The sequence below is a fragment of the Eurosta solidaginis genome, chromosome 1, assembly GCF_040869045.1.
Source record: "Eurosta solidaginis isolate ZX-2024a chromosome 1, ASM4086904v1, whole genome shotgun sequence".
NCBI lineage: Eukaryota > Metazoa > Arthropoda > Insecta > Diptera > Tephritidae > Eurosta > Eurosta solidaginis.
The window spans coordinates 124,829,937-124,856,186 of NC_090319.1; the positions used below are offsets into that span (position 1 = coordinate 124,829,937).

The 26,250-nt window shown below is 43.0% G+C and overlaps 1 protein-coding gene and 1 pseudogene across 15 annotated transcripts in view; one reads left to right on the forward strand and one right to left on the reverse strand.

Moving 5' to 3' along the window:
* The window catches only part of Mvl (Malvolio), a 1,196,163-nt gene that overhangs the window by 1,009,117 nt on the left and 160,796 nt on the right, over positions 1–26,250 (forward strand). The gene's annotated exons all lie outside the window — the stretch shown is intronic.
* On the reverse strand, positions 15,667–16,226 carry LOC137238616 (probable peptidyl-tRNA hydrolase 2; annotated as a pseudogene).

A 26,250-nucleotide genomic window follows, 5' to 3' on the forward strand; every position in this document is an offset into this window, starting at 1 on the left:
AATAACTTTCAGCCCGTTGGCTTTTTGCTGACTATGCGCAACAAAGTAGATAGACAGTCTTTGGAACTCGGGGACTCATTATCGGAGACCAACATTATAAAAATAATTAAGTGAATGATTTACACTGAATTTGGCTAACAACATAATTAATGATTTTGTGATGTTGTAGGTAGAGAAAACGACAGAGAAGGAATAGATTAGAAGAGAGCACAGAGAAATATTTATTAGCAGGGGGCTGTTAGTTAAGCCTTTGGTGGCCCTCCAGGGCGTTTTTCGCAACCGGCGTGACGTCTTCACGAAAGGAAGTATTGTTTTCCGGGTCGATACTCTCGAGAAAACTCAGGCTGGGGACTGCTTCGGGTCGGTCGCCGAATTTTCGCTTTATATGCACCACACCCCGCATTGTGAACACCGATGAAACGTTTTTCCTCTTCTTTAGATGGATCGCAGCCTTGAAGATCTCATAGTTGTTTTTGGTCAGCGATGCATTAACAAAGATAGGCTCATTGGAATTTATTCCCACATGCACGAGTCGCAGTCCTTTGGTGTTGTTGTGGCGCCTGAAGCTCGCAATCGTTTTCAACAGCGTATTTCGGTCCGCGGGTGTGTAAAATTTAATGATAACGGCGGGATCAACCGTACCGTGGGGTAGTTTGCGTTTCGGCCGAAAAACACTTTTTAGGGGGGGTGGCTGTAAGTTTAGCGTGAAGCAGAGGTGGTGGAAAATCTTTTGTAAGTTTTCCCCTTCCTCGAAGGGAATCCCATGAACTCGGACGTCGCATGCAGCAATTTGGAGTTCTTGCTTAGATATAAAGTTTTCCTGCTTACATACTCTCTGTTTTAGTCTGGCTATTTCATTTTCGAGGTGCCCAATCCTCTCAAACATACCCTCCATGCGATTAATTCTACCACTTAACTCGTTTAACTCCTTCTTCAGGCCTTCAAATTTATCTTCCAGTTTTCTGCATGTGAACTCCATCATACGCTTTTCTGCTTCCATTATTTTATTGGACAACGAGTCATTGTACTTTATGAGTCGTTGGTCGATTGTACGGATGAGGTTAGGAGATGTATCGCTTAGACGGGGAGCCTTTTTAATTGTTTCAGCTTCATTGCCCAAGGTCTCGCCACGACGCTTTCCAGAATTTTGAAACATAGGGTTTCAAAAAAAATACTCTAAAAAATAGATGAGTTGGAACCAGGTGGCAGCACAGGCTTAGATGGTATAATTTATTTTAGGCTATAAACCGATAGATGGCGCGAATGCGATTGTTGAATTACTGAAAGCTTTCTGCACAGGAATTGGCGGGAGATTTTCAGTTGTTGGTAGCTATGTATATTATCAAAATTTCTTTGTTGTACCACTGTTGTTATTGTATTATGACAATTGTGATTCTCATTAAATTCACTACAAATGATGAGTTTCAGCTGCACTCCGTGCTCCACACTTTGGGAGTTGCTAGAGATTTCGATACTTTTGAAAGTTTATCTTAAATTCTCGACAGAAATGATAAAATATTTGAATTATTTGCGCGCTCACTTTAAAACAATACTTCACACGAACAGAGTTGCCAGAGTTATGTGTTTGGTTAAAGAATCGTCTTCTGTACTCATATAACTTATAAAACAATACTTCACACGAACAGAGTTGCCAGAGTTATGTGTTTGGTTAAAGAATCGTCTTCTGTACTCATATAACTTACATTTGTTCTGATTGTGTTATCTTTTTTTTCACCACAGTCATTCGCTATGTGGCCAAATTTATTACACTTAAAGCACTTGCGGCCTAACGCTTTGTTTTCACAATTGCTTGACAAATGATCTTTTCCACCACAGTTATAACAGATTACGGCTTTATTCTTTTGTGTACTATAGGCTTTTTCTCACTCATCTGTGCTTTAAAGCAGAGCCGGCCACACAAATACTAAAACAATTGCATAAGTGTATGTAAAAATTGAGTGACAACTCCCCACAGTGTGCTAAAAGAAAATGTGGACTGTGAAGTTTGAAATTAAAAAGGACTTTGGTTATTCGATTTCAAGCTAATCCCGACTATATTTACTTATATTCGTATAACTAAGAACGCGGAGGTCGAGCTAACCAGATAAAACTTTTTTATAAAAGAAGGTATGGTGTTTCTTCAATGCAAAATTTACTTAAAAAATTCGCTTTTTCATTAAGAAAGAACTATAAAACAAAGTAAATGTAAATATAGAAATATAGAAATATATATATTCAAAACATAAAGTTATTCAATAAAAAAAAAAAATTATAAAAATTAATAAAACTAAGTAGAACGTATAAAAAGTTACTTATATAAAATTGTCAATATTTATTAATAATTAATTAATTATTATTAATTATTAATATTTAAATTGTCAATATTAATATGTATGTTCAAAGGAACTTAATAATATTAACTAAAACGTATTAAAAGTCACTTTAACTTTGCAGCATATTGTTTTTTTTAAGTGCCAAAAAAGTAGCATGTACTTTTCCTTTTGCATTCACTGCTGATTTTAGTTAGTGACAAGCGAAAGCAAACGATCGTGATCACACATCGTTAGTGTCGGTGTGAAAATACGAACTCAAATTGCACAATGTGCAACTTTTGGCCGGCTTTGCTTTAAAGTTTTAACTCATTATTCTTGTCACGCGTTTTGTCATAACATTTTAATTTGTTCTTAAAATCTTGTATATTTGTGGCATTATATAATATAGATTTATTAACACTCAAATCTCTGTTTAGGCCACCAGCCTAAATATTCGCTACCACCCTAATGCACATTTTTGGCAATATTATTATTTACCGGTAACGGCCCACCCCTGCCGAGCGCTAACTTCAAAGGGGAAAAACTCGACGAAAGTTAGCTATCGGCAGGTGGTGCGGACCTTTTTCGTTTTAAATTTTTCTTTTCTATTTTGGAACGTTCACGAGCCAGCAGCAAGCCCCAGGTGAGTAGTAAAAAGTGAGTAATAAAAACCAACCATTTGTAGTGCAAATAACTATTTTAAACTTTGAATTGCCAAGTGCAAATTTTTATATTTTCACCAGACCGCATGTGCCTATGAATACTCTAACATTAGGATGAGCTAGAATGGTTTCTTGGGGGCCACCACTCATCCAGCATTACATTTTCAGGTAGTGTGGTATTCTCCCATTTTATTAGAGAATTATAAGCCGTCATATCCGTTATAACATCCAATAAGGTATCAAGTTTTTCTCGTGCTAAATCAGCGGTACGAGAATCTGCGCCGAGACTGATGTAAACCATACCGCTCGGTGCCCCTTCTATAAAGTAAGCTGGCGCCGCCCTGGCAGTCCATTTGCTTGTTTTGTTCATGCAAATACGCAACAGCGAATCGCTGAGAAAAGGATCAACCATAAGTAAATCAAATTTTTCACCACTACGCAAAGCTTGCGCACCCTTGAATCACCCAGCAGGTCACCATTTGTTGCGCCAGCATAAATTAGACGCGTAAAATGTTCCATTATTGAATGTTGTCGCGCCTGCTCCACGTCCAATGGCAAACCCCTCTCTTGTCTACCTCACGTATTGTTTTGCTGCACTGGACACTAGCGGGCATGTGGACTTATTATCGTAACTGAATAGTTGGCATTTGTTTCTAATAATTGCTGCAATAGCCCCCGCCCAAGCAAGTAATGCGACTTCCAAACGCTGGGTAGTACCGCCAGCACTTTTACGTCACATACCAAATGCGACAGAGCACTTAGTCTGTATAAAAATGGAACTACATTTTGTTTTTGCAACTTAGGCCTACGCTGCCTCCGCTTCTTACAAAATGTCTGCCTTTGCACGTTATTTGTAATTTATGCAAAATAGTTCCAACCATGATACGAACGGCCAGTATTGTGAAAATGCGTACATCAGCGCCATTCTGCCCGTAGCATGGGAAACGCGGTATTTGGAGAAGGTCATTACCGGAGGCCAAGTAGCTGAAATGAAAAAAAAAATAAAATAAGAAATTAGAAAAATTTATAAAATTATTAAAAAGGGAACGATACTCAACCCATCACAAGTTTTCTTCATAGTGAAAATTCATTCAAAATATCTCTATACTCATTTCCATGAATGAATGACATTTTGAATGAACAAATCAAGGTTGCCACTCGATGACATTTCTCCTCTGTCATTTCGCTTCTGTCTTTTCTTACGCCCTAAACACATTCCGCGCGACACCATGGGATCACAAGTGGGATCCGCGGGATCCAACAAACACGAGTGTTAGTACCCGAACAAAAAAAATCAACTAACGAAAACCCCGAAGATACAGCCTGGCTTCACTGAAAACAAACGCGCCAGGTTGTATTTCGATAGGTTTTTTGACATTCGGCCGTTCTTCGCTTCTTTATTTTTTGACAAAAGTTTGTAGTTTGAAAATTTGTGCATAAAAACACAATCAAAATCAGCCTTCTTGTGGAAAAAAAGGGCACCACTCGAGACCGAAATAATTTTCGCGGTTTATTTGCATTGTTTTCATTGTTAAAAGGCTAGTGCACAGTCAAAATGTAAAACATAAACAGAAACATGTCACACTCAATAGTGGTCTCGCTTTCATGATAGGAATTGTTTTTGTGTACTGAACTTCCGATAAAGTTTCATCAGTCCTTTTAGCTTGAAATCCAAGCAAGAATAAAGTAGTGTCATATATGCTTTCGATACTACAAACAAGGGAGAAATTAAACTTTTTCGAAAAGACTATAAATTTTATGTCGCGTCAGGACTCTGACGCGAGTTTTCCCTAAATAATTGCATGACATAACCATTATGTCTCATTACGCTGCCAAATTGGCAGCACTGCACAGCTGCCTCATTCCAATGAGTGGAAGAGTTATCAGCTGACAGCGCTACAAATTTCCACACTCGATAGTGTAGCCTATTCCCGCCAGGGTTGTGTTGAAATCAACAAATACACCACAATTTGTGATTCTCACACAACATGGCCCAAATCAACACAAAGAGTGTTCCCAGACAGCGAATAAAGGCCTCTTTACAATCTCATTCACCAGCTATCACCCGGCAAAAACGCTCTGGTCACTCTAGGTTATTTGACTAGTCATTTTACGGTCATAGGTTATATTCATAGTCACATGTGCATGCCCGTGGGTAAGTTTTGTGACCAAATTTTTGTACGGCAATTACAAGGAGCCGTGACAACACATTGGTTTACCGTGATATACCGTATATTAGCGCGTATTGCCTGCTTTAGGCAAACACCAAAAAAATATAGTTTGTCTATATTTAATAATTTAATAATTCTTAATTTTACTATTGATTGTTTCAACAACAGAATTTTCATTCTGATGAAAAGACTTTCAAAATTAAAGATACGTTTAAGCGTATCTCAATGAAAGTTTACTAAACCTCATAGTGGGTCCAACCACTACACGTCAATGTGTCGGCCGAATAACCTAATAAGATTATGCACTCCACATGTATCCCTTATCCCGAGTACGCCAACCACAATCTCAGCCAATAAGTCACCAGTACCCGCTCATATGCCACCCAACCCCCTGGAGTCAAAACAAGTAATAACAAATTCCCGTTCCAGAATGACGGGCTTCTCAGTCAAACGCAACAAGACGGAGCAACGCGCTGACTCCTTCACCGTCTCCTGCCGGTTGTGCCATAAGAATCACGGCATACGACTATGCCGGCTGTACAGGGGAATGTCGGCAGAAGAACGCCTCCGGGCCGTCCTCATACACCGGCACTGCCCCAATTGTTTATCGCCGTTCCATCGGCTGGAAATATGCCCCAGCCGCGACCGTTGCCACCGATGCCGGGAGCCACACCACACTACGCTGCATATAGAGGATGAGCAACCGCAGCCACGCCCTACCTACCACGACGAGCATGACGAGGAAGCAAGCGCCGACGAAGTGCTCTCCATTCATATCACGGAGGACACCCGATCATGGGCACAACAAGTAGCAGATGAGGAGGAAGAGATGGAGGAGATCGCCCGAAGTGCCGCAGCCTTAGCCATCGCCTCAACGACCAGTGGAGAAGCACGATCCTTCCGACCACTGCTTCAGCATGAGAAGCAGAAAAGTAATCAGAGACACATGGAACACGGGGATGGCGCGGAGACACGTCCTTTCCGCCCATCGCACCGCAATGCCAGTAGGCGCCGGGGCGGCATGGAGCCGCGTCCGTTCCGCTCGACCCGATGCTTCACTGGCAGAGCGGCGCCGTATCAACCATGCAAGGAGGGTACCTCAACCACCCTCGCGCGCCAAACAACAACCCCAGCCGGCTTCAGAAGTGGTCGACTCCGGGACAATTTAGCGGCACCGACTATAACTCGAGCATTGATCGCCATCGCACCGACAGCCATAGTCCGAATTGAGGCAGGAGGCCGTTTACACCTGGTCCGCGCCCTGTTAGATGCCTGCGCTCCCACCAGCATTATCGATGCCAATTTGTGCAAGGATCTACACCTGGAGCGTAACAATACCGCACGTCTTTCGAGGTGCACCGTCGTTCTTCGAGGGAAGTATGTGGTAGCGGGAAAGATCACGACCCAAGCCACCGTAATAGCAAACTATGCCAGGTTAAACCCCACGGCAAATCTGGACCCGTCGGTAGCGGCCCCATTCCCGTTCATGAAGCTGGCCGATCCGACGTTTTACCGGTCGTCGCCAGTGTTGCTCACTTTGGGCGCCGACGTCTACGCCAGCATTATGGTCGGCGGCACACCCGCGTCGACTGTCGGCGGGCTCCTCACCCAAGCTACAATTTCGGCCTCGTCGTGTCCGGAGCCCACCCACTATAAAAATTTTAACTATACCACAAGGTGCATTTTAAAACCAAGCAACCCCAACCCCTTTTTTATTCACAGCTCCGCCTAGAGAGGCTGCATTAGTGGAGACCGGGAGTTCACAGGAGATCACATTGGAATTTTAATTTATTTAATTTATTTAAGTCGTCACGCCTTGGGCCGGTTGCTGGCGTACTCATCAGTTTTTTTTGCTCTTTCGAGTTGCTCGCCGCAAGGGGGCCGGCATGTTTAGGCCACCAGCCTAAATATTCGCTACCACCCTAATGCACATTTTTGGCAAAATTATTATTTACCGGTACCGGCCCACCCCTGCCGAGCGCTAACTTCGAAGGGGAAAAACTCGACGAAAGTTAGCTATCGGCAGATGGTGCGGACCTTTTTCGTTTTAAATTTTTCTTTTCTATTTTGGAACGTTCACGAGCCAGCAGCTAGCCCCAGGAGAGTAGTAAAAAGTGAGTAATAAAAACCAACCATTTTGTACGCTGTAATATTTTACATTGTAATTGATATTGCAAGGAATTATTTTCATTTGGTTTGTGCTTTTAACCAATTCTTTTTCCGTGCAGTAATAGTGCAAATAACTATTTTAAACTTTGAATTGCCAAGTGCAAATTTTTATATTTTCACAATTTGCACCTGCAGCAATATTTCAATATATCTTGTTGGTTGAATTACAATTTATTCCGTGTACGAATGTGTACTTAAACATTTTTATAATAGTGAATCTCTAATTGGTGTGTAAAATAATTCCTCTATTTATAATCAACATAGCGAAAAAAAGTTTATATTGTTGATGAAGTGAATAAATATTGTTAGTTACTCGGTATTAATTCTTCCCTTTTTTATTCCTTTTATTTGCGTGCGATCGCGCCCTGCGACACGGGTGCCACATTCCCCCCTCAAACATTTGGTCCTTCGAGCCGAGAAAATTTAAGTTGGAGAAAACAGCACCTTTTGTAAAATTTTGGCCAATTTTCATCTTGGAAATTAAACAAAAGTTAAGGAGGCGATTATTAACATACATAAAAACCAGCGAAAACACAAAACAAGCGAGCACACATACAGCCACAGATCATCACGTACAGTCTGTTGACATCGAGATCACATCACTCATACAGTCCACTAATCGTCAAATCGAAATCACATCACGTCAGCTCACAACATCAAACAGTCCACTCATCTACATCAAATACAATCCATTAATCATCACAGATCATAACATCACATACAGTCTATCAACATCACAACATCACACAATATTACTATCACTCATACAGTCCAGTCGCATCACATCGAAAACACAAGGTACGTGGTTGCTTGGTATTGCACACATTTTTTTTTTTAATTTAATTTACGTGTTTTACGTAAAAAGTGCACTCCGTGATAGTTACGAAAAAATGCAAAGCAAGTGAAATTGTTAGATTTCGTGTTTACTAAGCACACAACGCCTTTTGACGATCGGGTAATTCCCCCCACCAGTGGTAAGGGTTACTCGACACCGCTCAAGGCAGACAGTCAGTGAATTTTTTTTTAGTTTTTTTTCGCACTCATCACTGCACTGTGTTGTACCCCCTCGTCGTCACATACGTTGACAAAACTTGCTGCAGGTACCATATTTTCACTTGGTTGATAGCCTTAGCTTATCTGTCACGGAATTCACTTTAGTAATCAGTTTGCGAGCTGAAATAATACCAAAAGCCAAAAAAGCATCACTACGTTGGGTGGCTAGTGGCTTGATCACACAAAGAAACTATATCACTATATTATATAGTTTGTATTTTTCTCATTTTTTCTTAATAAATACTTTAAATCGTAATTTTCCACAGTAAGTTGGATAAACAAATTAATTTTTTTATATTGGGAAAGATCCCTGGTTGGCTACTCGGGAATACTCAGCGTTCACTTTCACTTTGTATACACATTAAATCCTCGTTAGGATTTCTATCTGTGTTTCACATTACTAGGTATACACATTAAATCCACATTTGGATATCTATCTGTGGTTCAATTTCTAGAATTACACACATTAAATCCAGAGGACTTCGATTTGTATCTTAAATCTCGAGGTTGACACACCATATCCACATCGGGATTACATCTGCGTTTTTTAAATTTTTTTTAAACACGCCAAATTTTGGAAAATATTTCTATCTGTGTCCAACACACCTGTTAAATATTTGCAGACGATTCTCTTCTCTGCACTGCACATCACTGGAGACACATTAAATCCTTTCAGGATTTCTATCTGTGTGTGATATCACTTTGTACACACTAGAACCTTTCAAGATTTCTATCTGTGCTGCATATCACTACGTACACATTAAATCCTGGTCAGGATTTCTATCTAATCACTGTATACACATTAAATCCTCGTCAGGATTTCTATCTGTGGCCTACATAATCCTGGTGAGGATCTCTATAAGTGGTTCATATCACTGGCCACACATTACATTCACGTCAAGATTTACATCTGATTCAAATTTTTGCTTATCACTAAATTCACATAAGATTGCTATCTGTGTTAACACATAAAATCAGATCAGAATTTCAATCCGTGCAAAAAAAAACGAAACACACTTGTAATTTTTGCTGTGGTTGCATTTACACCAACGCCACTAAGTCGTTTACCTCCAAGCTCGACACCTTCAAAGAAACAAAATATTCAGATTAATTAAAGCAATGGAGACATATATTAGATTGGCTGATTCCATAGTGGAGTTTGAGAAAGATTTCAACTCTGCCCCGGCCGAATCCCGGAACAAGCACACCCTTGCACTACTGCAAGAGGCGCTAAGGGCACTATGGAAGAAGACCAAGTCCACATATGAAAGTCTTCTCAGCAATTCTGAGCTGTCCAAAGACGAGCTCAGCTCACTAAGAAAGAAGAATAAAAGTTGCTTCGCATGCTACCTGCAATACATGTCTGCTGTGGCGGCTAAAGCCGAAGCTATCACCCCACAGCCGGCAAAGGATGAAGACTCTTCGCGCCGTGGACGTAAAATGCGGCTGCCGCCTTGTGACACCGATGTATTTAAAGGCGACTACCTTTCCTGGCCAGCTTTTAGAGATATGTTCACGGCGATATACATCCACAATACTGATCTGAAAGTTGTCGAGAAATTATATTATCTAAAACAAAAAACTCAAGGGGAGGCAAAAGAAATAGTGGGCAGGTGCTCATTAACAAACGAGGGTTTTGCAACCGCCTGGAAAAACTTAAGCGACAGGTACGAAAATAAACGTATCCTCGTCAACACACAACTAAAACTTTTATTTAATCTGACGGCAGTCGAACAGGAGTGTGGAACCTCAATAAAAAATTTGCAACGGGAGATAAACAATTGCATTTCTGCGCTACAATGTCATAATATTGACATCACAAATTGGGATGCAATTATAACTTACTTATGCTCCACAAAACTCCCTGAATCTACACTGGCTCTTTGGGAACAGACCGTAGAACGAAAAACAGATATTACGAAATGGGAGGATATGGACAAATTCCTATCCAATCGCTTCCAGACATTAGAGACGGTTTCCGATCTTAGGGGTAATAAAACAACAAAAACACCCAACGGTCAGAATTCGAATTCTAGGGAAAATTCTACGAAACTTGGGGTTTACCAAGCCAGCGTACCAAAGTAATAAGCATGTAAGATGTGCAACAGTACGGAGCACAAATTACGAAATTGCCAAAAATTCCGTAGGTTGTTTACGTCAGGGAAAATCGAGTTTGTAAAAAGCAATAGTTATTGTCTGAATTGCCTGTCGGGTGGACACACCGTGACACGATGTACCAGCCCATTCAACTGCAGCACGTGTCACGCAAGGAACAACACCTTGCTCCATCTCCCGACAGCACAACAAAAGACAACGCCTCAAAGGTGGACTCAAAACGCCACCGACAACACACCTTCAACCTCACAACAGGCTAGGGCAAGACTGGAAGCTGAAAAAAGGCAAGATAATGCTAACAACGTCACCCCGTGTCATGCTAACACAACAAAAGGGGTGTTATTAGGAACAGCGCGGGTTAATATAATCCACAACGGAGTTAAATTTTCCGCCAGAGCGCTGATAGACTCTGGGTCCGAATGCTCTTTCATAACTGAAAGACTAAAGAAGCGAATAAACCTTCCGTCCAAACGTCTGCATGTGCAAGTGTGAGGAATAAACAATACACCATCTGCACAGGTAAAGGAATCATGTTCGATTAACTTAGGTTCGCTTACAGACCCCTTAGTAAGCATCAATACAGTGGCCCTAGTCCTGCTTGAATTAACAGGGGTCCTTCCGACTTGCCAAGTGAGCGCAACGACTCGGCAAGCGTTCCCTGATCTGATTCTGGCGGATAAGAGGTTCTTCATTAATGAACCAGTCGACCTCATACTTGGAGGCGACATTTATCCCCAGATAATACTGAACGGTATACAGAAGAACGTTCTAAATACGCTTCTCGCCCAATAAACCGTCTTCGGTTGGATTTTAACCGGTCGTGCAGATGCTCCTCACCCAACCAACACACGAGTATCCTTTTTTAACGAGATTAGCCTAGACAAGCAACTAACAGCTTTCTGGGAAATTGAAAACCTACCAACAAAAAAAGCCCTGACGGCCTATTGCGAGGCACTATATAAGAACACGACTGAAAGGAATTCAGATGGAAGATATACCGTCTCCCTTCCATTCAAACAAGACTTCCCAAAAAACGCTCTGTTTGGGCCCATCTCTTAAGAGCGTCTGCTCTCAGTTCTATCGGAACGAGACACGCCTAGCCAAGACACCGGCCCTACAGACGAAATACAATAGGGTACTGACAGAATACGTCACGTTAGGGCACATGTCTAAGGTGCACACCGTAGTACCACCACAATCATCTGATTGCTACTTCTTGCCGCATCATGCAGTTATCAAAGAGGAGAGTACAACGACTAAAGTGAGAGTCGTGTTCAACGCATCGTGCCCGACATTCAATGGCACAAGCCTGAACGATGTGCTACACACCGGCCCAGTACTTCCACCCGACTTAACAATACTGCTCCTCCGATGGAGATTCTACAAGAACGTCTTCAACAGCGACATTGAGAAGATGTACAGGCAAATTTGGGTAAAGGAAAATCAAACCCAATACCAAAGAATAGTTTTTCGACTCAAAGCAGAGAACCCTGTCAGCGTGTTTGAGCTCAACACGGTAACCTTTGGGGTCAACTGTGCCCCCTATCTAGCGATCAGAACCCTACATCAACTTGCAGGTGACGTCTAGGCATCTCTGCCAACCGCAGCGCACATCTTGCGAAACAGTATGTACGTCGATGGTGTCCTTGCAGGGGGGCATAGCATCGAGGCAGCAATCGCGGCTCGCGATGAAATCACAGCTGCATTAAAGTCAGCAGGATTCCCTCTGCGAAAGTGGACCTCTCATTGCAGTAGGATACTACAGGGCATACCCAAACCTCACAGGCTTACGGAAGACTTTCTGGAGTTCGAGGACGCGAGCATGGTAAAAACCCTAGGCATCCGTTGGAACGCGCATTCCGACTATTTTTATTTCACAGCGAAACCAATCGAAAACCAGGACATCTTAACAAAGAGGGCGATCCTATCTGCCATCGCCAAACTCTTCGACCCGTTAGGCTGGCTAGCTCCAGTTATCATCGTAGCCAAGATACTAATGCAGAACATTTGGCTGGAGGGGACGGACTGGGATGAACCGGTATCCGCAATCACTTTAGATCGGTGGCAAACCTTTATGCAGGAGTACCCCGCCATTAACCGGATTCGTATACCTCGGTGGGTGCACTTCCCCCCACCAACGATATAGAAATTCACGGCTTCTGTGACGCGTCCGAAAAAGCATACGCGGCTACGGTTTACGTGCGAGCTAAGATCAACGATAGGACATACGTTAGTCTACTCATGGCAAAAACGAGGGTGGCACCAGTAAAACAATTTCACTACCAAGATTAGAGTTATGCGGTGCCGTCTTGCTGGCTGAGACTTTGGAAACCGTGATGGAGAACCTGAACTTAGGCACATTTAACATTCACCTATGGACAGATTCGACCATCGTCCTAGCATGGGTTCGAAAACCCCCGTGTTCCTGGTCAACATTTGTAGCTCACAGGGTGACAAAAATCGTGGAGAAGGTAGGAACGAAAGCATGGCATCATGTCGAGTCCGCATCAAATCCAGCGGACTTATCCAGCAGAGGACTTCCAGCCACGGACCTAGTCGACAACTCTTTGTGGTGGCAGGGACCTTCTTGGCTGCAAGAAGGCAAAGCGAAATGGCCATCTCAAGGCGAACAGGAGTACCACACAGACATCGAAGAAAAACGAGTACAAGTGCATGCAGCAACGACCATCAACAATAGCGAAGATATTCTTGATCGGTTCTCCGATCTATCAAGAGCGTTGCGGGTAATCTCCTACATTATAAGATTCTCGAATAGAACTCATCCAAAACTAAAACGTTCTTTAAAGCAGAGTCGCACCAGATTTCGCCTGACGAAATCAAGGCTACGACTAGCCGCCTCATCAGGATATCCAAAACCAACCACTATGTCGAAAAAATAAGCTCTCTGAGAACTAGGAAACCCATCGCGACCAAAAGCGAGATTCTCTCTAGAGCTCTTTATCGACGAAGATAATGTCTTTCGGGTGGGAGGTCGCCTCAACGCATCTAGGGACGTTCCCGTCGACGAGCGTCACCCGATAATCCTCCCTTACGCCTACCGACTCACCCGTCTCCTAGTCCAGTTTGTCCACACCATTTCCATACATGGCGGAAACCAACTAATGCTGCGGCTCCTACGCACGCAGTATTGGATACCTCGGGTCAAAAACATGATCCGATCCATCATCCACAACTGCAAGGCCTGCACGCTATTCCGCAAACGTTCCCTGACGCAACTCATGGGAATTCTCCCTGCGGGACGCACTACCTTTTCTAGGGAATTTACCAACACCGGGGTGGATTTTGCCGGACCGTTTGACATCAAGTCTTACAGCGGACGAGGATGCCGCATGTCTAAGGGTTACGTCTGCCTATTCGTCTGTTTTGCGACTAAGGCGATCCACTTAGAGGCGACTAGCGACCTCAGCACCGCCGCGTTTCTAGCAGCGTTTAGTCGGTTTGTCGCCAGACGAGGATGCCCGAAAAACCTCTACTCCGACAACGGGACGAACTTTGTCGGTGCGTCGAGGGCTCTCCGCTCGGAGTTCAAGGCATTCTTCGTTGATGCGCGCGACCAAACCCTCTCGAAATACGCCCACCAAACCCTGACATGGCATTTCATACCAGCCGCTGCTCCTTATATGGGCGGGCTGTGGGAAGCGGTAGTCAAGAGTTTCAAAACTCATTTCAAAAAGATCGCATCGGATCATAAATTTACTCTAGAGGAGTTTAGCACCCTTCTGTGTAGGATTGAATCTTGTCTCAACTCCCGACCCCTGAGCCCATCTTCAAATGACCCGTCCAACCTGGAGCCGCTTACCCCCGGGCACTTCCTAGTCGGGGGGCATCTACTAGCGCCACCCGAGATTGACGTCAGCGAAAATCGTGCTTCACTCGTCAATCGATGGGAAAAACTTAAGGCACTGCATCAAACCTTCTGCAAACGGTGGAAAACAGAGTATCTCACCGAATTGCAGAAGCGCGTTAAGTGGAAGCATCAACAATCGAATCTCAAACAGGGGGAATTAGTCGTCATTAAAGAGGACAATCTGCCTCCCAACGAATGGAGACTAGGTCGGATAGCCAACCTTCACTATGGCCCCGATAACCGAGTTCGAGTCGTCGAACTGGATACGGCCAGGGGACAAACCACCAGACCAATCACGAAATTGGTCCTACTACCACCCTCCAGTCAGGGTGAGGGAGACTTGTAACTCCCACCCGTTATAACAAACCCCCTTAACCCCGCTCTCGTTCACCCCGAACGAGGCCAACAAACCGCGTAACCCAGCTCTCGTTCACCCCGAACGAAGCCAAAAATCCTAACGCAGATCTACTATCTCGAACATAATACCAATGAATCGGCAATTACCCGCCCACACACGCATGTGCAATACTCAAAATTCCTCCTATCACCTAAAATCCTGAAACAATTATGAAACATCATTCCTTACATGGTTTAACCTAACGCGGTTATCTCTCAAGGCGGGTTTGATAATCAGGATATATATTATATCTCTATATAACCACCCAACAAAGTAAGGGGGTTCAAAGGGTCAGCAGAAATAGGTACAAAGCGCCGGGTGCTTTTGCGTACACATTGTCGCTTTTAAATAATACAACATATCGTGGGTTTTCAATCGAATTGTATATTCACAAATTACGTCAGCAAACTTATATCTTAAAAGCAAATTGCTTTGAATAATATGATTTCGCTTTATTGAATCAAATCGCAATATTATAGGATCAATATACTCATCATAGAAGGCACCCTACAACACGTCCTTGGGAATTAATGTGACTGTAAAGCACTGTGCCTTGGTTTTTTTTTGATGGTGACATGCCTAGATGATGGCACATAACTATCAGAATGTATACAAAGAGGCACAGAATAATATTCTCTTGCAAAAATTTAAATGAACAACGAAGGTCGAATTTTGCGATTTCTAGGCAATTCACAACTGAATAAATGTGACTCTTGATTGGATATTTTTTAATGTCAATAGACACATAAGCAATGTTAACTAAAAGGCTAAAATCAAAGAAGATCAGCCTTGCCATGGTAAGAGTAGCTCACCTGTGTAGCTGCTCTGACCATAACAAAATATTTGGCCAGTATGTAAATGAACTGTCTATATACGACGTGATGTGAGGCTGCACGAATTACATGTCCTACGCAATGGTTTATTTCCACCCGTTTCTATTTCTAAAACGATAAGCGTTTTGCCTGTGTATAAATGAATTATCTAAGCTTAGCACGACCTTTATCGCAGATGGCAAATGCTTTACAAAGTTTAAATACCCAGTAACCTTATCAATATCATCAACCTCTGCTGGACCAATGGCCAATATAGTTTGAATTGGGTTAAATTTGTGTACGTTCGGCGTCGTGTATTAAGCACGCTACGAGATTGCTTGCCTCTGCAGCACGTTCTATCGCCATCATTTCACGTTCGCTTTCATTTGCATTTGTGGCACAGCCCGTGGTTTCCCATGCGCGTACGATACGTGATTTGGTGCATTGTTTTTGGTACTCACCTACAGCACCATTCATAATTCTTGCGAGAGCTAGCAAGACGAGCCCCCCAGACGTCACCGGTGCGTTTCCATCACATGCCGTCACCTTTAGTGTCTTCATTAATATCATGCCCTTTTAAGGCATACTTGTATCCGACGAAGAATGAAAACAGCATAGCTAATCAATTGATGACCTGAGTAGTGTCCCATAGGGTGTGGTCACCCATTATTTATGTTGGTTTGGTAGCGAAGTAATAAAGGCAAACAGTTACACGGAATACATAGACAGAAAATTTGAAGCTACTTAGTCCGTTCCACTATATTTTGGAATCTCGAATCAAGTACAATGTGGTGAATAAGAATATTTCGCAACCACTTGGTCACAACTTCAAAAGGTATGAAATGCCCCAGAATTGAGTATGTAAGTGTAATTGTCATTACACGGTGGCATATTTATTGAAATATACATATGTAAGCTACTGGCGTTTTTCGCCTCGAAAATAGGGGTCCTCATCTGTCTCACTTACCCAGTCAGGTAAAGGTGTCCATAGTTGTTGCTAAAACGAACTCCTGGGCATTTTCGACATCGTCAATTGAAGGAGCCGCCTCACTGAGTGGCATGGTCCCGCCTGCTGCAACATCACTGCATTCTCGTCCCTGTTAACGGTCCAAATTATCATAATTGCATATATTTTCATTGTGAGCAGTCTACACTTACGCCAAATATGAAATCCTGGGAGGAACAACCGCTTGGGTACGTGTGCAGTAGATGAACCGACTCTGGCATTGGTTGATCCTTATAAGAATTCACTAATGTTTTCACCACCACGGGGCACTATAATATCGGCATGCGCCATAGATGGTGCAATATAATTGGCATAGGATGGTTTCACCATAGTCAAATACTGCCATAGTTAAGAGTTCAGTAAACGGCGCATTTCTAAAATTTGTTTGGCATAGCTTCATTAGTAGCTAATTGCTCTATGTTCAGTAAGAGTTCGTCGTATGTGAAAAGATCAAAGGGTCTACTAAGCCAATGCCTTGACGCTCTAAACGCCTAGCGTTCACTTCTTGTTCAGGATGAATTGGTATGGCAAGTATAGGCGTAAGGCCATTTATCGCTCCATTATGCTCAGTAGACCGCATGTGCCTATGAATACTCTAACATTAGGGTGAGCTAGAATGGTTTCTTGCGGGCCACCACTCATCCAGCATTACATTTTCAGGTAGTGTGGTATTCCCCCCATTTTATTAGAGAATTATAAGCTGTCATATCCGTTATAACATCCAATAAGGTATCAAGTTTTTCTCGTGCTAAATCAGCGGTACGAGAATCTGCGCCGAGACTGATGTAAACCATACCGCTCGGTGCCCCTTCTATAAAGTAAGCTGGCGCGGCCCTGGCAGTCCATTTGCTTGTTTGGTTCATGCAAATGCGCAACAGCGAATCGCTGAGAAAAGGATCAACCATAAGTAAATCAAATTTTTCACCACTACGCAAAGCTTGCGCACCCTTGAATCACCCAGCAGGTCACCATTTGTTGCGCCATCATAAATTAGACGCGTAAAATGTTCCATTATTGAATGTTGTCGTGGCTGCTCCACGTCCAATGGCAAACCCCTCTCTTGTCTACCTCACGTATTTTTTTGCTGCACTGGACACTCGCGCGCATGTGGACTTATTGTCGTAACTGAATAGTTGGCATTTGTTTCTAATAATTGCTGCAATAGCCTCCGCCCAAACAAGTAATGCTACTTCCAAACGCTGGGTAGTGCCGCCAGCACTTTTACGTCACATACCAAATGCGACAGAGCACTTAGTCTGTATAAAAATGGAACTACATTTTGTTTTTGCAACTTAGGCCTACGCTGCCTCCGCTTCTTACAAAATGTCTGCCTTTGCACGTTATTTGTAATTTATGCAAAATAGTTCCAACCATGATACGAACGGCCAGTATTGTGAAAAAGCGTACATCAGCGCCATTCTGCCCATAGCATGGGAAACGCGGTATTTGGAGAAGGTAATTACCGGAGTCCAAGTAGTTGAAAGGAAAAAAAATAATAATAATAAGAAATTAGAAAAATTTATAAAATTATTAAAAAGGGAACGATACTCATACTTACCGATCACAAGTTTTCTTGATAGTGAAATTTCATTCAAAATATCTCTATACTCATTTCCATGAATGAATGACATTTTGAATGAACGAATCAAGGTTGCCACTCGATGACATTTGCTTCTGTCTTTTCTTACGCCCTAAACACATTGCGCGCGACCCCATGGGATCACAATTGGGATCTGCGGGATCCAACAAACACGAGTGTTAGTACCCGAACAAAAAAAATCAACTAACGAAAACCTCGAAGATACAGCCTGGTTTCACTGAAAACAAACGCGCCAGGTTGTATTTCGATAGGTTTTTTGACATTCGGCCGTTTTTCGCTTCTTTATTTTTTGACAAAAGTTTGTAGTTTGAAAATTTGTGCATAAAAACACAATCAAAATCAGCCTTCTTTTGGAAAAAAGGGCACCACTCGAGACCGAAATAATTTTCGCGGTTTATTTGCATGGTTTTCATTGTTAAAAGTCTAGTGCACAGTCAAAATGTAAAACATAAACAGAAATATGTCACACTCAATAGTGGTCTCGCTTTCATGATAGGAATGGTTTTTGTGTACTGAACTTCCGATAAAGTTTCGTCAGTCCTTTTAGCTTGAAATCCAAGCAAGAATAAAGTAGTGTCATATATGCTTTCGATACTACAAACAAGGGAGAAATTAAACTTTTTCGAAAAGACTATAAATTTTATGTCGCGTCAGGACTCTGACGCGAGTTTTCCCTAAATAAATGCATGACATGACCATTATGTCTCATTACGCTGCCAAATTGGCAGCACCGCACAGCTGCCTCATTCCAATGAGTGGAAGAGTTATCAGCTGACAGCGCTACAAATTTCCACACTCGATAGTGTAGCCTATTCCCGCCAGGGTTGTGTTGAAATCAACAAATACACCACAATTTGTGATTCTCACACAACATGGCCCAAATCAACGCAAAGAGTGTTCCCAGACAGCGAATAAAGGCCTCTTTACAATCTCATTCACCAGCTATCACCCGGCAAAAACGCTCTGGTCACTCCACGTCATTTGACTAGTCATTTTACGGTCATACGTTATATTAATAGTCACATGTGCATGGGCGTGGGTAAGTTTTGTGACCAAATTTTTGTAGGGCAATTACAAGGAACCGTGACAACACACTGGTTTACCGTGATATACCGTATATTACCGCGTATTGCCTGCTTTAGGCAAACACCAAAAAAATATAGTTTGTCCTAAGTCTATATTTAATAATTCATAATTTTACTATTGATTGTTTCAACTTCAGAATTTTCATTCTGATGAAAAGACTTTCAAAATTAAAGATACGTTTAAGCGTATCTCAATGAAAGTTTACTAAACCTCATAGTGGGTCCAACCACTACACGTCAATGTGTCGGCCGAATAACCTAATAAGATTATGCACTCCACATGTATCCCTTATCCCGAGTACGCCAACCACAATCTCAGCCAATAAGTCACCAGTACCCGCTCATATGCCATCCAAGCCCCTGGAGTTAAAACAAGTAATAACAAATTCCCGTTCCAGAATGACGGGCTTCTCAGTCAAACGCAACAAGACGGAGCAACGCGTTGACTCCTTCACCATCTCCTGCCGGTTGTGCCATAAGAATCACGGCAGACGACTATGCCCGCTGTACAGGGGAATGTCGGCAGAAGAACGCTTCCCGGCCGTCCTCATACACCGGCACTGCCCCAATTGTTTATCGCCGTTCCATCGGCTGGAAATATGCCCCAGCCGCGACCGTTGCCACCGTTGCCGGGAGCCACACCACACTACGCTGCATAAAGAGGATGAGCAACCGCAGCCACGCCCTACCTACCATGACGAGCACGACGAGGAAGCAAGCGCCGACGAAGTGCTCTCCATTCATATCACGGAGGACACCCGATCATGGGAACAACAAGTAGCAGATGAGGAGGAAGAGATGGAGGAGGTCGCCCGAAGTGCCGCAGCCTTAGCCATCGCCCCAAAGACCAGTGGAGAAGCACGATCCTTCCGACCACTGCTTCAGCATGAGAGGCAGAAAAGTAATCAGAGACACATGGAACACGGGGATGGCGCGGAGACACGTCCTTTCCGCCCATCGCACCGCAATGCCAGTAGGCGCCGGGGCGGCACGGAGCCGCGTCCGTTCCGCTCGACTCGACGCTCCACTGGCAGAGCGGCCCCGTATCAACCATGCAAGGAGGGTACCACAACCACCCTCGCGTGCCAAACAACAACCCCAGCCGGCTTCAGAAGTGGTCGACTCCGGGACAATTTAGCGGCACCGACTATAACTCGAGCATTGATCGCCATCGCACCGACAGCCATAGCCCGAATTTAGGCAGGAGGCCGTTTACACCTGGTCCGCGCCCTGTTAGATGCCTGCGCTCCCACCAGCATTATCGATGCCAATTTGTGCAAGGATCTACACCTGGAGCGTAGCAATACCGCACGTCTTTCGACATGCACCGTCGTTCTTCGAGGGAAGTATGGGGTAGCGGGAAAGATCACGACACAAGCCACCGTAATAGCAAACTATGCCAGGTTAAACCCCACGGCAAATCTGGACCCGTCGGTAGCGGCCCCATTCCAGTTCATGAAGCTGGCCGATCCGACGTTTTACCGGTCGTCGCCAGTGTTGCTCACTTTGGCCGCCGACGTCTACGCCAGTATTATGGTCGGCGGCACACCCGCGTCGACTGTCGGCGGGCTCCTCACCCAAGCCACAATTTTCGGCCTCGTCGTGTCCGGAGCCCACCCACTAAAAAATTTAAATATACCACAAGGTGCATTTTAAAACCAAGCAACCCCACGTACATGAACACTAACTTTTCCCTTTTTTATTCACAGCTCCTCCCAGAGAGGCTGCATTAGTGGAGACCGGGAGTTCACAGGAGATCACATTGGAATTTTAATTTATTTAAGTTATTTAATTTATTTAAGTCGTCACGCCTTGGGACGGTTGCTGGCGTACTTATCAGTTTTTTTGCTCTTTCGAGTTGCTCGCCGCAAGGGGGCCGGCATGTTTAGGCCACCAGCCTAAATATTCGCTACCACCCTAATGCACATTTTTGGCAATATTATTATTTACCGGTAACGGCCCACCCCTGCCGAGCGCTAACTTCGAAGGGGAAAAACTCGACGAAAGTTAGCTATCGGCAGGTGGTGCGGACCTTTTTCGTTTTAAATTTTTCTTTTCTATTTTGGAACGTTCACGAGCCAGCAGCTAGCCCCAGGTGAGTAGTAAAAAGTGAGTAATAAAAACCAACCATTTTGTATGCTGTAATATTTTACATTGTAATTGATATTGCAAGGAATTATTTTCATTTGGTTTGTGCTTTTAACCAATTCTTTTTCCGTGCAGTAATAGTGCTAATAACTATTTTAAACTTTGAATTGGCAAGTGAAAATTTTTATATTTTCACAATTTGCACCTGCAGCAATATTGCAATATATCTTGTTGGTTGAATTACAATTTATTCCGTGCACGAATGTGTACTTAAACATTTTTATAATAGTGAATCTCTAATTGGTGGGTAAAATAATTCCTCTATTTATAATAAACATAGCGAAAAAAAGTTTATATTGTTGGTGAAGTGAATAAATATTGTTAGTTACTCGGTATTAATTCTTCCCTTTTTTATTTCTTTTATTTTCGTGCGATCGCACCCTCCGACACGGGTGCCACATTCCCCCCGCAAACATTTGGTCCTTCGAGCCGAGAAAATTTAAGTTGGAGAAAACAGCACCTTTTTGTAAAATTTTGGCCAATTTTCATCTTGGAAATTAAACAAAAGTTAAGGAGGCGATTATTAACATACATAAAAACCAGCGAAAACACAAAACAAGCGAGTGCACATACAGCCACAGATCATCACGTACAGTCTGTACACATCACGTCAGCGAACAACATCAAACAGTCCACTCATCTACATCACATACAATCCATCAATCATCACAGATCATAACATCACATACAGTCTATCAACATCACAACATCACACAATATTACTATCACTCATACAGTCCAGTCGCATCACATCGAAAATACAAGGTACGTGGTTGCTTGGTATTGCACACATTTTTTTAAAATTTATTTTACGTGTTTTACGTAAAAAGTGCACTCCGTGATAGTTACGAAAAGGGGCAAAGCAAGTGAAATTGTTAGATTTCGTGTTTACTAAGCACACAACGCCTTTTGACGATCGGGTAATTCCCCCCACCAGTGGTAAGGGTTACTCGACACCGCTCAAGGCAGACAGTCAGTGAATTTTTTTTTAGTTTTTTTTCGCACTCATCACTGCACTGTGTTGTACCCCCTCGTCGTCACATACGTTGAAAAAACTTGCTGCAGGTACCATATTTTTACTTGGTTGATAGCCTTAGCTTATCTATCACGGAATTCACTTTAGTAATCAGTTTGCGAGCTGAAATAATACCAAAAGCCAAAAAAGCATCACTACGTTGGGTGGATAGTGGCTTGATCACACAAAGAAACTATATCACTATATTATATAGCTTGTATTTTTCTCATTTTTTTCTTAATAGATACTTTAAATCGTAATTTTCCACAGTAAGTTGGATAAACAAATTAATTTTTTTATATTGGGAAAGATCCCTGGTTGGCTACTCGGGAATACTCAGCGTTCACTTTCACTTTGTATACACATTAAATCCTCGTTAGGATATCTATCTGTGTTTCACATTACTAGGTATACACATTAAATCCACATTGGGATTTCTATCTGTGGTTCAATTTCTAGAATTACACACATTAAATCCAGAGGATTTCGATTTGTATCTTAAATCTCGAGGTTGACACACCATATCCACATCGGGATTACATCTGCGTTTTTTAAACTTTTTTTAAACACGCCAAATTTTGGAAAATATTTCTATCTGTGTCCAACACACCTGCTAAATATTTGCAGACGATTCTCTTCTCTGCACTGCACATCACTGCAGACACATTAAATCCTTTCAGGATTTCTATCTGTGTTTGATATCACTTTGTACACACTAGAACCTTTCAGGATTTCTATCTGTACTGCATATCACTACGTACACACACCTCGCCAGGATTTCTATCTTATCACTTTATACACATTAAATCCTCGTCAGGATTTCTATCTGTGGCCTACATAATCCTCGTGAGGATCTCTATAAGTGGTTCATATCACTGGCCACACATTACATTCACGTCAAGATTTACATCTGATTCAAATTTTTGCTTATCACTAAATTCACATAAGATTGCTATCTGTGTTAACACATACAATCAGATCAGAATTTCAATCCGTGTGTTTTTAAAGATTTCACTTATACAGCACAATCACAGCAGGAGTGATAGCTAGACTACGTTCAAAAAAAAACGAAACACACTTGTAATTTTTGCTGTGGTTGCATTTACACCAACGCCACTAAGTCGTTTACCTCCAAGCTCGACACCTTCAAAGAAACAAAATATTCAGATTAATTAGAGCAATGGAGACATATATTAGATTGGCTGATTCCATAGTGGAGTTTGAGAAAGATTTCAACTCTGCCCCGGCCGAATCCCGGAACAAGCACACCCTTGCACTACTGCAAGAGGAGCTAAGGGCACTATAGAAGAAGACCAAGTCCACATATGAAAGTCTTCTCAGCAATTCTGAGCTGTCCAAAGACGAGCTCAGCTCACTAAGAAAGAAGAATAAAAGTTGCTTCGCATGCTATCTGCAATGCATGTCTGCTGTGGCGGCTGAAGCCGAAGCTATCACCCCACAGCCGGCAAAGAATGAAGCAAAGGATGAAGACTCTTCGCGCCGTGGACATAAAATGCGGCTGCCGCCTTGTGACACCGATGTATTTAAAGGCGACTACTTTTCCTGGCCAGCCTTTAGAGATATGTTCACGGCGATATACATCCACAATACTGATCTGAAAGATGTCGAGAAATTATATTATCAAAAACAAATAACTCAAGGGGAGGCAAAAGAAATAGTGGGCAGGTGCTCATTAACAAACGAGGGTTTTGCAACCGCCTGGAAAAACTTAAGCGACAGGTACGAAAATAAACGTATCCTCGTCAACGCACAACTAAAACTTTTATTTAATCTGACGGCAGTCGAACAGGAGTGTGGAACCTCAATCAAAAAATTGCAACGGGAGATAAACAATTGCATTTCTGCGCTACAATGTCATAATATTGACATCACAAATTGGGATGCAATTATAACTTACTTATGCTCCACAAAACTCGCTGAATCTACACTGGCTCTTTGGGAACAGACCGTAGAACGAAAAACAGATATTCCGAAATGGGAGGATATGGACAAATTCCTGTTCAATCGCTTCCAGACATTAGAGACGGCTTCCGATCTTAGGGGTAATAAAACAACAAAAACACCCAAAGGCCAGAGTTCGAATTCTAGGGAAAATTCTTCGAAACTTGAGGTTTACCAAGCCAGCGTACCAAAGTCGGCATGTAAGATGTGCAACAGTACGGAGCACAAATTACGAAATTGCCAAAAATTCCGTAGGTTGTCTACGTCAGGGAAAATCGAGTTTGTAAAAAGCAATAGTTATTGTCTGAATTGCCTGTCGGGTGGACACACCGTCACACGATGCACCAGCCCATTCAACTGCAGCACGTGTCACGCAAGGCACAACACCTTGCTCCATCTCCCGACAGCACAACAAAAGACAACGCCTCAAAGGTGGACTCAAAACGCCACCGACAACACACCTTCAACCTCACAACAGGCTAGGGCAAGACTGGAAGCTGAAAAAAGGCAAGATAATGCTAACAACGTCACCTCGTGTCATGCTAACACAACAAAAGGGGTGTTACTAGGAACAGCTCGGGTTAATATAATCCACAACGGAGTTAAATTTTCCGCCAGAACGCTGATAGACTCTGGGTCCGAATGCTCTTTCATAACTGAAAGACTAAAGAAGCGAATAAACCTTCCGTCCAAACGTCTGCATGTGCAAGTGTCTGGAATAAACAATACACCATCTGCACAGGTAAAGGAATCATGTTCGATTAACTTAGGTTCGCTGACAGACCCCTAAGTAAGCATCAATACAGTGGCCCTAGTCCTGCCTCAATTAACAGGGGACCTTCCGACTTGCCAAGTGAGCGCAACGACTCGGCAAGCGTTCCCTGATCTGATTCTGGCGGATAAGAGGTTCTTCATTAATGAACCAGTCGGCCTCATACTTGGAGGCGACACTTATCCCCAGATAATACTGAACGGTATACGGAAGAACGTTCTAAATACGCTTCTCGCCCAAGAAACCGTCTTCGGTTGGATTTTAACCGGTCGTGCAGATGCACCTCACCCAACCAATACACGAGTATCCTTTTTTAACGAGATTAGCCTAGACAAGCAACTAACAGCTTTCTGGGAAATTGAAAACCTACCAACAAAAAAAGCCCTGACGGCCTATTGCGAGGCACTATATAAGAACATGACTGAAAGGAATTCAGATGGAAGATATACCGTCTCCCTTCCATTCAAACAAGACTTCCCAAAAAACGCTCTGTTTGGGCCCATCTCTTAAGAGCGTCTGCTCTCAGTTCTATCGGAACGAGACACGCCTAGCCAAGACACCGGCCCTACAGACGAAATACAATAGGGTACTGACAGAATACGTCACGTTAGGGCACATGTCTAAGGTGCACACCGTAGTACCACCACAATCATCTGATTGCTACTTCTTGCCGCATCATGCAGTTATCAAAGAGGAGAGTACAACGACTAAAGTGAGAGTCGTGTTCATCGCATCGTGCCCGACATTCAATGGCACAAGCCTGAACGATGTGCTACACACCGGCCCAGTACTTCCACCCGACTTAACAATACTGCTCCTCCGATGGAGATTCTACAAGAACGTCTTCAACAGCGACATTGAGAAGATGTACAGGCAAATTTGGGTAAAGGAAAATCAAACCCAATACCACAGAATAGTTTTTCGACTCAAAGCAGAGAACCCTGTCAGCGTGTTTGAGCTCAACACGGTAACCTTTGGGGTCAACTGTGCCCCCTATCTAGCGATCAGAACCCTACATCAACTTGCAGGTGACGTCTAGGCATCTCTGCCAACCGCAGCGCACATCTTGCGAAACAGTATGTACGTCGATGGTGTCCTTGCAG